Source organism: Equus przewalskii, chromosome 7, assembly GCF_037783145.1.
Source record: "Equus przewalskii isolate Varuska chromosome 7, EquPr2, whole genome shotgun sequence".
NCBI classification, from domain to species: domain Eukaryota; kingdom Metazoa; phylum Chordata; class Mammalia; order Perissodactyla; family Equidae; genus Equus; species Equus przewalskii.
The window spans coordinates 74,784,595-74,799,022 of NC_091837.1; the positions used below are offsets into that span (position 1 = coordinate 74,784,595).

At 37.0% G+C, this 14,428-nt stretch overlaps 1 protein-coding gene across 42 annotated transcripts in view; it reads right to left on the reverse strand.

Annotated features, from left to right (window-relative positions):
• TCF4 (transcription factor 4) overlaps positions 1-14,428 on the reverse strand; it is a 343,125-nt gene that overhangs the window by 169,347 nt on the left and 159,350 nt on the right. The window lies entirely within an intron of this gene.

A 14,428-nucleotide genomic window follows, 5' to 3' on the forward strand; every position in this document is an offset into this window, starting at 1 on the left:
AGAAACTGGAAAAAAAATATCCTTCATTCCTATTCTTAGCCAAACGGCTCCACACTTCCAAAAACTGTCATTCCAATGGCCTCCACTTTCTCTAACAAACAAATTGTCATTCCTTATTTTCACTTTTTTTCTCTCTCGCAAAATTTAGACAATTTCATTTTTATTTACACAGCAGGCAAATTATCTATGTAATGACCCTAGTCTAGTAATTCCCATTGATTATATTGACACTTAATGGTGAGGCCAAAGCTAATCAATCAAGGCTCTCCAGATGGTGAATACAGCAAAGAAACTACTCAAAATTCGAAGACTCTCTCTCTCTCTTTTTTTTTTAAAAACTCCTTTTCCCAGGAGTAAATCCCACCATGATCAAGGTAATGATGGAATTTACATTTGGGGAAGAGCGCCTTTGAAAAATTGCCCACTCTGCACCGAGGTTCAGATTCTACCAGCAGACCCAGTAGAGCAAGTGATAATGGAATGTCAACGTCTTGTTCCAATTAAATTCTAACAATCCAGTTTTTGTCTATTCTGTACTGCTCTATGGAGATGTACAGAGCCTCAGATGCTGTTTGGCCACACCTAAGGATAAAATAAAGGCTGCTCATTTGTTTCTTTTAAAAGTATGTTTAGGACTAATAATCAGCAAGGAAGACAATGAGACCACATTACAAGAGATCTAAGCAGTGGAATTTAGCTGGTGACATACGAAGAGTTGTCATAGAAAATCGATCCATCCTCGGACGTTAAAGAGATCTAGTGACACAGCCAAGTGCCCAGAACAGGAACCTCACCCCACCCAAGCCTGAAGGACACATCTTTCTTTGAGACTAGAGCTTAAAGTACATTGTACTTTAAACTCAACATGATACTCTTCTTTTTTTCCAATGGGAAAATTCAAAACTAGTATTTTGAGGGGCTGAATGAATATCCTTATAAAGTTTACAACCCCAAGTCTTTCCCTCTCACCTCAAATTAACATAAATGTTAAAAGTAACCGCAGTTATTTTTTATCTTCCAGTTCATTGACAATGGTGTAAGAGTACGCCTTCCTGACACCACACAAATTATGTACTTTAATAAATCTTATATCTGGTCAAAAGCACACCTTGTATCTGAGTCACTACATACATACATATATATTCACAAAATGGAAGATGATTTTCAAAGAAAGCCACACCTGAGTCTTAAAATTAACCCTCTCTCCCCCAGTTTAACTTTCCTACTGACTTCAATGAATCTCAAACTTGGGAAAATGCTCCCCGTGTCCCATCTCTGGTATAGTGTTCAGTGCAAAGTAGAAAATCAATGCCCATATCAGTTTCAACTCCAATGAAACAGGAGACCATCTCACAAACTGTCACTCTTGGGAGATCTAAGAGAATAAGTTTCATTGTGTGAGGATTTTACAGTAAAGAAAAGACGCGTTTACTTGTTTCAGAAGTGCAAATGGTCATACAGACATATTTACTCTTCTGTGTAAGTCAAATGTAATCGACACATACCATTTAACTTCTCTTTATGAATATTACCAACAGAAAAGACGTGACCTTTATGAGACATCAAATGACTTACGTCCTTCCTTAAGCTCTTGCATCTAAAAAGCTTCAATGCAACCACCATATAATCCACTGTGACATAATATTCACTTGTTTAACAACTAGAAAGGCAGGTAAAGAGGTAGGTAAGTAGGCAGACAGACAGAAAAACACATAAAGTAGAATTTACTCTGACTTCCTAAGAAATTGAGCATCTAGAGTCCTGTTTTGGTAATTTCTACAAAATGGACTATAAAATATAGTTTGAAGGAAGAAAGGTTATCGAGTTTTTTCTCTAGAAGGAATTACTGAAGCTATCCCCTACAGAATTTCACCACCTGGAATTATTTCCCAACTCGACAGCCCATAGACCTGCAGAGATGAATTTTCCTACCAGGGTTTGTCTTAACTCATAGATGAAAGTTGGGACAATTTCTTCCATCATTTTAAAGCTAGAAGGTCATTGCAAATAGTAAGGATGAGTAAGAGGGAGAGAGAGAGAGGAAATGAATGAAAATAAATGGGAGAAAGAGGAGAGAGGAAAGGAGAGAAAGAGAGGGAGAGCGCAATGGAAGGAGCAAGGGGGTAGGAAGGCAGAGGAGGAGGGAGAAATGAGAAGAATATGAATTCATGCAGCACAGAGTCCCTAAAGTACTCTTGGCTACACGGACCCAGCATTCTTTACTATCATATCAGATACAGACTGCTTCATCTTAATTTTGCTTGTTAAAAAATATTTATCCAGATACAAAAATAAACCCACTGCAAATTACAAGTTGTCAGGGTTAAAAATCTACTCCTGTTTGTGTGGGGGAGGATAAGAGACCAGCATAGACATGAATCATTCTCAGTAATTTGAGTGTTTCCATGACATCAATGGGCACCCGTCCAGGACTCTGTCGAAGTCTGCGAGGTACCAAAGAGGCCGCGCAGCCAGCAGGAGGCTGGGAGGTGCATTTTTTTTTTTTTTTTTTTTTTAGGATTATGCTCCTTGTAAAGATTTCATCTGTAGCATCCACTTTTACCATCAAACAGATCGCTCCAGAGATCATGAGCGAACACATTTCATTCTGATAGTGTAAGCCTTTAACTTTATTACATCTTTTTGTTCCCAAATTCAACCATAAATCTGCTCTCAGAGCTCAAACCTCTGTTTGGGAGCAAAATAATCAGGGACAGTGGGTAAACCCAAGCACCTTCTCAAACATAGTCTATCTATTCTTATCATTTCCTAATGACAAAAAGCAGCCATTTTACAAAGACACTTCAGTTTCCAGGAAAAAAAAAATACATCTTTTGTGTAAATTGTCCATTAAAAATTAGCTATGGTCTTGATCTTGATTTTTTTTGCTTAAAATTCACTGGAACATTTGTTTCAGATAATAAAATTTTCAAGAGGGCTGATAACATGTTTGAGTAGGATTCTTAAGTAACTATCTATGCTCACAAACACAAAAGCCCCTAAATATGTGCATTTCCTCTATGTCAGGCATGGATTTTTGTCCCTTATACCAACTGGCTGGCGCGGACAGCTTCTTTCCTCCTTTCTCCATTCTCTGCCACTCACCTCCCCCCATCCCCACAACCACAACAGAGCTTTGAAAGAGCTAAAGATTCTATTTTTCCAATATTTAAAAGAGATAGCAGTGATGAACAAACCCGGCGCGTTCACTGCGGAATTTTCGAGACAACCCTCCAGTACTAGAATGCGACAGCCGCTGCGGATATTTTTTGGCACAAAGACAATGGTGGCCGTGCCAAGCCCCATGGCTAAAACTACTCAAAAGAGGCATAAGGGTAGCATTAATCGTTCAAGTCTTTTACTGCATGGAGTACTGTTGTCCATATTTTAAAAACGAAAAGTACCCGTTAGTAACATTTGTCGTATGCCCATAAAGGGGGAGGGGATGGTTCTGAAATATAGACCAGAAACAACTCTTGTCAGGCATTTGATTCATTTTTATACCTAAAAGGACCAAATGTTAAATTTTGCTGCTGGTGACGATTTGCCGTGCATGAAACGAATGATATGACCTAATGGAGTACACCGAAGCCTGAATGAAAGCTGGAGAGAGGATTTCATAAACTAAGTCGACATATTGGCTAAACAACTTTCTTTTGCAAAAATGATGTATACAAGGAACATGTAATACTATGTCACAATTTTTTAAATTAAACAAGAAAAACGCTGTGAGTGAGCAGACACAACATCCGTCAATCAATCCTTCTAGAGACAAAGGAGATCAACACGCAGCCCCTTCTCTAGAACAAGTCGGCATCGACAGTGAGCAAACAATCCGAAAGTCAACACGTGTTTTGTCCAAATTGAACCCATGAGCTGCTAAAAACCCATATTTAAATTTGATTATTAAAAATGGCACCAACTGACAATCAATGAAGGATTCAACTGCTTCTTCTGTTGCCCTTGAAAAACTAATCTAAGCAGAAAATATATGCTGCTTCCAATTTTTTTAAGGCCAATGTTGTTGAAGATCTATTCAATAATTCTTTATCTTGCTGCCACTCCCCCCTCCCCGAGAAAGATAAGGAAAAAATCTTTTTTATTTGGGGGCAGTATGGTTAACAAATGTCTCTATAATTTTAATACTTTTATATTCTTACATAATTTTTCATTTGACTTCTAATTTTTCTTCCAATATATCCACAGTATCTATTGTAAGGGAATGCTAAGGGAATTGGACAAGAATGAAAATAGTACATGAAGGAAAAAATGGCTTTATAAGTCCATCCATTCACAAGGATACAACTAAGAAGCATCACCTTTGGCAGATTACTACATCTGGACAGTTCTAATCCACATGGAAAGGGCAAGAGACACACAAGAACAACTTCTCAATAATATGATTTCTGGAGATAAGCTGTAACATGGAAGATTCCATTGGTGGTTGACCAGTAGGCTAATAACAAGGTCAAGTTTAGGTTTCTAGCTTTTCATTCTTAAAAGGCCACTTTTAAGATTATATATAAATGGTAGATATTTCACCCACAGTGAAAAAGATGCACCTATACAGGGCAGCATACCATCCCACAAAAACCCTTAATAAAAAATTATCTGATGCTGCAGGACAATATCAAGCAAGTCTGTTTCACTGTAATCCTCATTCTGGGAACTGAAGAACGAGCCTTTTGTTTTCTGCCATCAGACTAGGGAACTCACCATAACTATGTTCCAGTCAGAATAAATCTCGGTCCCCCTCCCCAACTTCAACCCATCCCTGGTTACTCTACTAATTTTTTTTTCTTTTTTTGCATATTGAAAAGACTACTTCATTAAACAATGACTGAAATGTTTAGTGGTTCTGAAAATATACATGAGGTTATTATTTATAGTCCTTTCATCTTTCCCATGCCTGCCTCTTCTTCCCTTGGCCAAATAAGAAGAGCTGAGTCCTTATCATGTATTACCCACTAGCCAAAGGGCTCTGCAGATTGATTCATTCAATGTGCACAACAACCCCGTGAAGAAGATAATACAAACACCATTTTACAGATGAGGAAACTGAGAGACAGAAAATTGCCCAAGGTCACACAGGGAGTCGAGACAGAGCCAGGATTGAAACCCCAGCAGTTTGATTCCAAAGGCTGTGTGTGCCCTGGACACTAGGATGTGCTTGCTGCTTGTATTTAAATTCTGGGGGGAAAAAACTCTATAAATAAGCGAGAAGCCCAATCCTGAAGACTCAAATCCCAAAGCTCGAAACACTCATGAATTTGATATGAAATTAATGAAAGTGTCTTATAGGTGGTGATCATTTACATTTACACGGTGTTTTATTCCTAAAAGGTCTCTAGGTACTTTAGAGCTGTGCAAATGATGTACACCAGTACCAGTGACATCCTACAATAAACTGAACTACCTCCAAGCTAACTTGAAGCAACTAATCAACAATAACATAGCAGCAAACTGCATTTCTACACATTCTGTATGTGAAGAATATGACTGGGTATTAAAACGTACAGAGAAGAGTGAAGGTAAAAATATAATTACAATATAGGACAACACAGCATCACTCACCAGTGTCTTCTGTGGAATAGTAACCCCAAAAGAGTCTCCGAAAAACAAAAAGGCCTAAGAAATGTTACAAGCCATCTATATCCCTCCCCCAGAAATTTACCTTGTATCTTACAGCATGTTAAAGCCTGTGAGAAGTTCTGCAGTGAAGACATTTAATTTCATACAGCATTTCCTAAACTTATTTGAATACACATAGCTGCTTCCATCTTTTTGGTTGATTAGTACAAGTCCCGAGGAACTTTAGGAACTACTATTATGAAAAATATCTGGGTTACCGTATGTTTGTAATTTTCTATCAAATAAATAATGTAAGATCAAAAACTGAGTTTCATTTTATTTAAATTAATCTAAAACATTTTTGACGATTTTGTGATATTTCTATGCAGATATACTTTCGTCGTTCTGCCTAGCTGGTCAACTTTAATTATCCCTGATCCTAGTTTGGAGGTGAGAGTCTGAGTTTGTAAGAAATCAGAAGTTGACGTTATTTCTTCCGATTTCTAAACATCAGAGATGAGCACTGGTTCTCTCCTACAGAATCTTACTCTAACAGGACAACTCTGTCTTCACTCACAGGCATTAAAAATTCCAAATTTAAAATAAATTTCATGCTAAGAGAATTAAAACTCAATTCCAGCAGATAAACTAGTCAATTCTACAACCTAGAAAATTCTCTTCCTCCCTTTCTTCCTAAATTGAGAACAGAAAGAAAAATGGGGAAATAGGTGATGAGACATATAGGTTTTGCAAAGGATAATAGGAAATAGTGAGCTAGCCATCTTCCCAGAAAAGACCAGCGTTAGCCCTCTCTTTCCCTGATGTTCTGAACTCATAAAAATAGAATACTCAGTAATGATCTATAGCTCTGATCCTGGGAAATTACGAGTTTTGGCTGCATTTTGTCACTGATTCACCTCATCTTGTCTAGACAGTATGCTGCCTTCAAAACAGTGGGTGTACTAAAATTCCAGCTATGCTCAGGATCTTAAGCCATCACCAAAACTCTTTGCTTTGGGGGACTGCCCACGGTTCAGAATCTATAGTCAATTCTCCTTAAAGCACTGGTATTTGTAAAGCACTATACAATATGCAAAGTAATTTCACTTATATTATTTAAGACAACACACCCTCAGAACTCCATAGATGGGCATTGTAATCCCTATTTTTATAGACGAGGCCATTAAAATTAAGAAAGGGTAACTGGCTCATATAAACAGAAGAGGTTATACAGATATTAACAGAAGAAGCTAGAACATAAACTTCTAATTCCAATACCAAAGCCCGTTTTTACAATATGCCACATCTTTTTGAAGTATTCTAGATGTATTATCAGTATCTATTGTGGTAACAAAGATAATTCCGCCTGTCTTCTTCTCACTGCCACAACCCTCCCTCTAAACAATTTTAACTCAATTCATAGTAAATCAAAGAGGAAGTCTTAAGTCCTTTTGATGGATGAAAATGTTAGAATCAATAAACAGTTTGAGTGAACATCCTCTGGTATACCGAAAACTACCTTCTCAATGCAAAATAAAAATACTGCCTTAGATTGTTTCATATGCCCCAGAAAACAACAGCCACAATAATCCCGTCACTCGGTGTCATGCTTAGGAGAAGTGCACACATTAGCAAATTAAAGCACATGAGTTTTATGCTGTATTTTCCAAATGTAGGAAAATCTTTCATTGAAAATAACACTAATTCCACAGAGTGTGCAATTAATCAACATAATCATGGGGATAACTTAGCTGTTTGGGGAGGTGTGTCAAATAACTCTTTAAGGCCACTAAAGTGCCACTTGAGCCACCAGAGTAATGATTTTCTGAATCAGCAATTTGTACAAGGGTCCCCTAGAGACCTGAAGGACTAAGGGCAACCCCGAAATCACTCGACTTACTTCTAATGAGTAACTTACCCCTGGCTTTATGTGAATAAGATCTTGATAGTTCCGCCTACCCTATTTTAAATTTTTATTGTGGTTTGTGTCTGTGATGATCGGGTATATCAAGGCAATTAAGGACTTGCGTGGCCTCTGAAGAAACAACATATGCATTTGAAATCTTACTTTTTATCCAAAGAGACGTAATAGTTTTTCATATAAAAATAAGAAAAGGTCAATCTTGCAGTACATACGAAAGTATCAAAAACAAGCAGAAATAAAACATTTTCACTGTATTCTAAGGAGGAAAGGAAGACACAGGATGGGTACGGAGAAAAGCAATCCCCGCAAATTCAAAACTATGGGAAAGAAACCTTGCTGATCAGGGCAATGATCAGTCAGACTTTTCTTAAAACAGTTTCCTGGGTTTTCCATCTCAGGGTACTCGTATTCAGTGGAGTGGGGTCTGGTATTCCTTTTTTTTTAAAAATAAAATTTCACTGGTTACACTAATAAGCCAGCAATGGCTAACCAATTTAAGGGACAGGTACAGCCTTTAAGGTTACATTAGATGAAACTCCAATAAACCTGGTAACCTGGTGGATAACAAAAAATAGATTACTATCTGATGCAACGTATTTAACTGGATTTTCTTAAAGATAAACAATTGTTGATCTCCAAGCCCCTTTCAGACAGTTACATTTTGGGGGTTAGAGAAACCTTTTCCTGGCAGCATACTAGGCCTTTAAATTTGTTCATCTCCACTAAGAAAGGCTGGTTGTTTTAAATAAATTAATTTCACATTACCAAGTAGATTCCCCTTAATAAACAACAGAATCCCAGGACATGAACGTCCCGGCGGTGAAAGGCTGATCCTCTTCTACCAGCCTCACTGGCCACTGCTCTGAAAGCATTTTCTCCTCCACTGTCTCCCAAGTTGGAAGTCACCTTTAGACTCCAAGATCAACCACTAGTGAACATTACTTGTTTTGTTAAGTTAAAAGAGCCCTTCCACCCACGTATTCTCCCCAGGCCACGCTCTACTGAAGACATTAGAAGTCCATACTGAGTAAGAGAATCTGGTCCTAGGATCCCTCTGGAGGCAATCTATGACATTTCTGGCCAGCTGCTGTAGAGACAACATCATAACTATATAAGACTTTGTTGCCTGGCTAAATTACTTGGAACGTGTCAGCAAATTTTAAGAAAATCAGCAACTACATTTTGCCACACAAATCACTTTTAGCAAGAAATTATTTGCTGCCCATGAAACTGATGTTCTAACAGAGTGTTACTAATATTAAAGGTAAAAAATAATAATGACGAAACTCTGAATTAGGCACAGTGGAAGAGAAAAAAGAGGAAAAGGTTTAGTACTAAGTTTGTTGTAGACGGTCTATATAGGAAAATTACCTATTTTAGTACTGTGGCATGTAGGCGATGGCCTCAGTTTTCAAGCCAAGCTTACAAGTGACAAGAAGATAACAGTTATCATCTCTTCAAGAAACCACACACACTTCATATGATACTCAAGACTGATGGGGGTTTCATGAAGATTTTGAATACAGTTTATACGTATGTATAATGCATATAAGTATGATAGTTACATACATATACACATGTGCATAAGTAACATTTTTAACTCCAGACAGAAGATAATCCAAGTGTCATTTATATATGTGTCTGTAGTATATTAGATGTCTATTTCTCTAGCCTCAGCAGTGAATTACAATTGGTTTATATTCCCTAAACACACACTACTGAGAAGTTGGGGGGGAAATAGCCTAGAATTCAAAATACATTTCAGGGCATCCATAGAGCAAAGAGTAGGAAGACGGCTGACTGTTGAGCCCACTCTTCAAGATCAAGTTGAAGAGAATGGGCCCAGGACAACCAATCTGGGAGGTAAACAGAACCAAATTACTCAGAGTTCCGCCCCGCTGTGACACTCCTCGTTGTTAAAGCAAGGTGACGGTTCACAGATAAAATTACACAAGCCACCGAGTCCCCGCTGTGATGTTTAAGAAAAGCCTCCCAATTACTCAATATACAAGCATGACTAAATCAAGAGAGGAAGGCGGGGGCACAGGAAGGAAGAGGAGAGGCAGAGGAAAAGATGATCAGGGAGAAGACAGAGAAGGGAGGAAGTAGAAGGGGAGTAGTCAGAACAGTGACCTCAGAGTATCAACAATATGCAAGAAAATAAAATTCGTTACGTGGAATAGATGTTTACAGACAGCAAGTTTCAGTTCTGAAACTTGCAAAAGTGATCATCCGAATAGTTGTGAAAGAGGTCCAAAAAACATGAGATGTGGAAATAAATATTTGTTGGGTACCTCTATGTACCACATGTTGACTGCCCAAATGTCAACGATGGACATTATTCTCAAGCGGTAAGAGTTTAGATGACTGAAATGCTAAGGAGCAAACCCAATAATACATATCAGTAGGGGTGTAATGGGAATAATGAGAAGCACGGGGAAGAGCACCTCAGACAACTCCATCGTGGTAATAGGTGGCAACAGGAGAGATGTGATTGGAGATTCCGTGAAAGACACCATCATAACAGATTTAGTGGGAACTTGGTATTTGTTAGAATGCAGTTCATACTTATCGGACAATGTCAAATAAATAAAAGTAAATAAAAACTGATACTTATATAATTTATCCAAAACAAATTTTAAGGATTTAGATAACTAGTACCCAAAACTAGGAAGATGGAAAACTGAAAAGAACTTAGATGACATTTTCCTCCTTCTCTAGTTCTAAGCTCTTTGATTATTCCATATTTTCGGGAACTGGTTTGGGAGTTTTCAAGAAATTTGCTTACAAATTAGAGAAATTTGCAATATAAGACAAAACAACTGTAAAGATCTAAACTGTTCTCTCCATATAATACTTACCCTATTCAATCAAGTCATTTTCATTTCAGAGATAACGTACAAATCACCTACACATGATTAATTATTATAAAGAATTTGATGGAAACTTGTCAACAAAAATTGGTGGCTATTTTTAGACATATTCATTATATAAGACCTGGTCTTCACCACTAGGACCCAAGGATGCTCTCCATCTGAGCAATGGCGGAAAAGCCAGGATGCTCCCTCTGTGACTGCCCTTGTCTAAGTTAGCCCTGAACCCTGGGAATAAAGTGATTTGCTCTTTTAACATCTCACATTCTATAAACAAAAAAGGTAAAACCAAACAAAAAACCTTCCACTAAATGTCTGCCAGGGAGGATGGCTTAATTTCGTCCGCAAGGAAACCAAAACGCCTTTATTTAAACACTACGATGTAAATACACACTCCTTTTCCTTCAGGAAGCAAGTGAAACTGTCAGCCCTATCAGAAAGTTCTCTATAGGGATTACCTACCTAATCCAGTACATACAAAGAGTCATGTTTTAAACTTTCCATGTCTTGTCCCTTTTAACTTCCACTCCCAACTTACTCAAACAAGAATTCCTCTTAGGTGTAATCAGGCCAAGAGGAACCACAAAAGCAACAAAAATACAATTAATGGTAATATGAAATCGACCACTTAAAAACTCAAAAGTGGCACACACTTTACACGTTATTTGAACCATCAGGAGTCTATTTAGCAAAAGTAAACCAGAAAATCCCAAAAAACAAAAAAACCTTCATTTCCAAATAAAAATAAATTAACTGCTGTACATAATATTAACCTTCAACTTTATAATTACTGCAAATATATGACTAGTCGTGTAAAAACAAAACAAAACAAAAAACAAAAAAAAACCCAACCTTGAAAAGGAAAAACAGTAAGAACCCCACATACCAGTCAGTTCCAAACTGAACAGCCAGCAGAGGGCGCACAAACCCCAACAAGAACTGGCTTTGGCCAGGCACCATCCAAACCCATCTAGGAGTAAACCTGACCAAAATTTGAACACAGGAAGGGGGAAAAAATCATCCTATTAGTGGCATTAATAAAACAAATGTGCTCAGTTTAGGATTAGTAAGAAATACACACAAGCACACTTTACTATTATATACCGACTCAGAGATTTCTTAGCTGCTTCATGGAAAGTTGTTCACTAAAAAGAAATAATTCTTTGTATATAAGTGAGATTATATCAGTTTTCAAGTCACCAGTAGTTTTTATAGACCTATATTGAAAATTATCTATAATACACAAATTTGTAAAAGTAAATTAAATATTAATTTTCTAACACATAAACACACGTTTAGTGAGTATATTAAATTACCCTTTGCAAATAGAGTCTCTTTTTGTGTATTTCCAGGTGTCATATATGAATCTATAAACTAATTTTTGTAACCCTGGAGCAATCAAATATGCACCATTTTATAGTTAAATTGAGATACATTAAGTTACTTATTTTTCCACTGGTTTGTGCTTGATTAATTACTGTGCGTTGTCCATTCTGGATTTCTGGATTGTAATATTTGCTTTGGGGTTACAGTAGGTTACACTGGAAGAGGACCTTGCAGCAATGTATGTACATATACACGTACAAAGGGCACTGCTTGTTCTTTTAAGGAAGTTTTCCTGTAAATGCACAAGTCACAAATTCCTGTGTTTTCCAAGCTTGTGATTTCAGAAACAATATCACCAATTGAAAAGAAAAAAAATGAATTACCTCATGAAAGCACCAAATTAAAATCGACATTAAATGCTATATTTTTTACAATTACAGAAATAATTTAAACCATCCACAGGATGTCCAATCCTTAATTTCAAGTGGGTTAGAACAAACAGAAAATTTGCCCTTAAGTTTCAAGATGGACAGCTTGGTAGGATAATTAACTGCCACTTGTCCATCCACCTAGAAGATCACTTCAACTTCACCTCTACTCACCAAACTAAAACAAGGAAGCCACATAACATCCCCATCAGGTGATTTGTTGTTGCTGTTTGGCATTCTTAGTAGATTTCAGCGTTGAACTTAATTTACAGCATCTACAAACCAGGTGGTTTAGGTTACGTGTAGATCACGATAAATAATGCTTATCTTTTGGCCGACGTGGTGACACCGTTTTTGCATAAGTTAAAATGACGGTGTCTTATTATTCCTAAGGACTCAATTCTGAAATGTTTGCACAATCTGTTAAGTCCAGGCAAATTTAAATGATTCTGACATGCAGCCTGCTAAGGCCAGTGATGGAGATAATGCCTCTTTACGTGGGTAAAATTTTGTGGCATATAGGTCACTCTCTTAAGGGGACTCAACTGTGTGTCTCTTCTTTGCATTTCCACCACAATCCTTCATCCTGCAGCCTGGAGCGGAGAGTGAAATGCAAGAAAGGAGCCGAGTGCTCAAAGCAAAAATCTGCTTCCAGGACAATCCATTATATCTGACAAGTTAAATGTTCCATGGTAGGCCATATGGCATCAGAGCAGGCCCGACGATGGAAGAGGGGAACTCAGCAAATGCATCACAATTAAGGAGTTTGGCTACAGACTTTACTTTGAATTACTTTATATTTTTATTAAATTTTAAATGCTGTCCCTCCCATTTTTAACCGAATCTCTTTTATGAGATAATTTTTAAAGAAGTTCCACAATTTCTCTCTCATCTCATGACCGTGGGGACTGAAATATAAAGGTTAAGGTACACATGACGATTTTTATCAAATGGAGTTTCAAAGAGGGGGACCTAGAGCCTCATTTAAAAAATTTCAAGACAAATCATATGTTGACCCTCTCTGTTCAGCAGATTAGAATATGTAAATGAAACTGGTCATTAGACTGGGACATTTAAATGAAACTGATCAAACATTAAATGAACGCAGTTTCCATTCTTAAGCCTAAAAAAATCTTAAAAGCTGTACAGTCTTAACCGGCAAGTTCCTGTTTCTTCTGTGGTTTACTTAATATTTACCAAATTAATGAATTAGCTGAAGACTACCTCAGTCGAATTTAGCTCTCCTAGCATGCCACCAAAAAGGAACTCTGCATATTCCTGCTAATTTGTCCCAGAGACAAGTCTTAGAAGCTTTCTAAGACACTGATTAAAACCAGGCTGTCTACAGTAATCAATATTTGTTGTCAGAAACAATGTAATATAAATAATATTTGTACTGTAATCAAGGTATGCATTTATTAAAGGAGAGGAAGATGAAATTAATGAAATGACCAAAACAGTATCATCATACCCAGGTATACCACTATACCATTCTTTTAAATAAAGAAAACAAATGTTCTTATTTCTCCTGAAGAATTCTCAGGAAGAGAACTGGTCCTGTAATAAAAACGGAAAAAGCTTTCTATAGTAGTGTTCAGACTAATCTGGTCCACTGTCAATCAGCAACTTTATCAGCTCCCTCACTTCCTGGGGATGGTACATTCTTGAGTAAATTTATACATAATATGAAATATATATAAATTGTGATGGGTAGGTTTTCCTAAACAATAATGACTTATTGTTCGAAGTATATTCACACTGGTTTGCAAACGTGAAATTAATGATTAAGAGAAACATGAACGCATCTTTCTGAAAGAGAAGATGCTGAGACCCATTTCCCTAAACTGTTTTCACTCCATTTCTCCGAGGCTCACTGTTTCCCTCAAATGTACCCACTTCTGCCTTCACTAAGAATAACACTATTTCAAAGTGCATATCCAGAAACTTTATAAAAATGGGTCATTTTACTTCATGTTTAAAATTATGAACACATTTTTTGGTGGTCCTAAAGTTACTATTTGTTAATAATCTAAGTAATCTTATATTTGCATCTCCCATATTTTTAAATATGAGACAATTTATTGAATTATGAAGACGGTATGTGGGTTATGAATTGGTAATTTGTATTAAAAATCAATTGTTATATATCTTTGTATTTTAGCAAATGCTTTGACATACATGCTCTTAGAAGTGTCATCATAATCCTGTCAGATAGGTATCATAACTATTATTATTAATACTTTCATTCTATATGTGAGGAAAAAAGGAAACTCAGAGAGGTTGATTTATTTGCCTTAGAGCACACA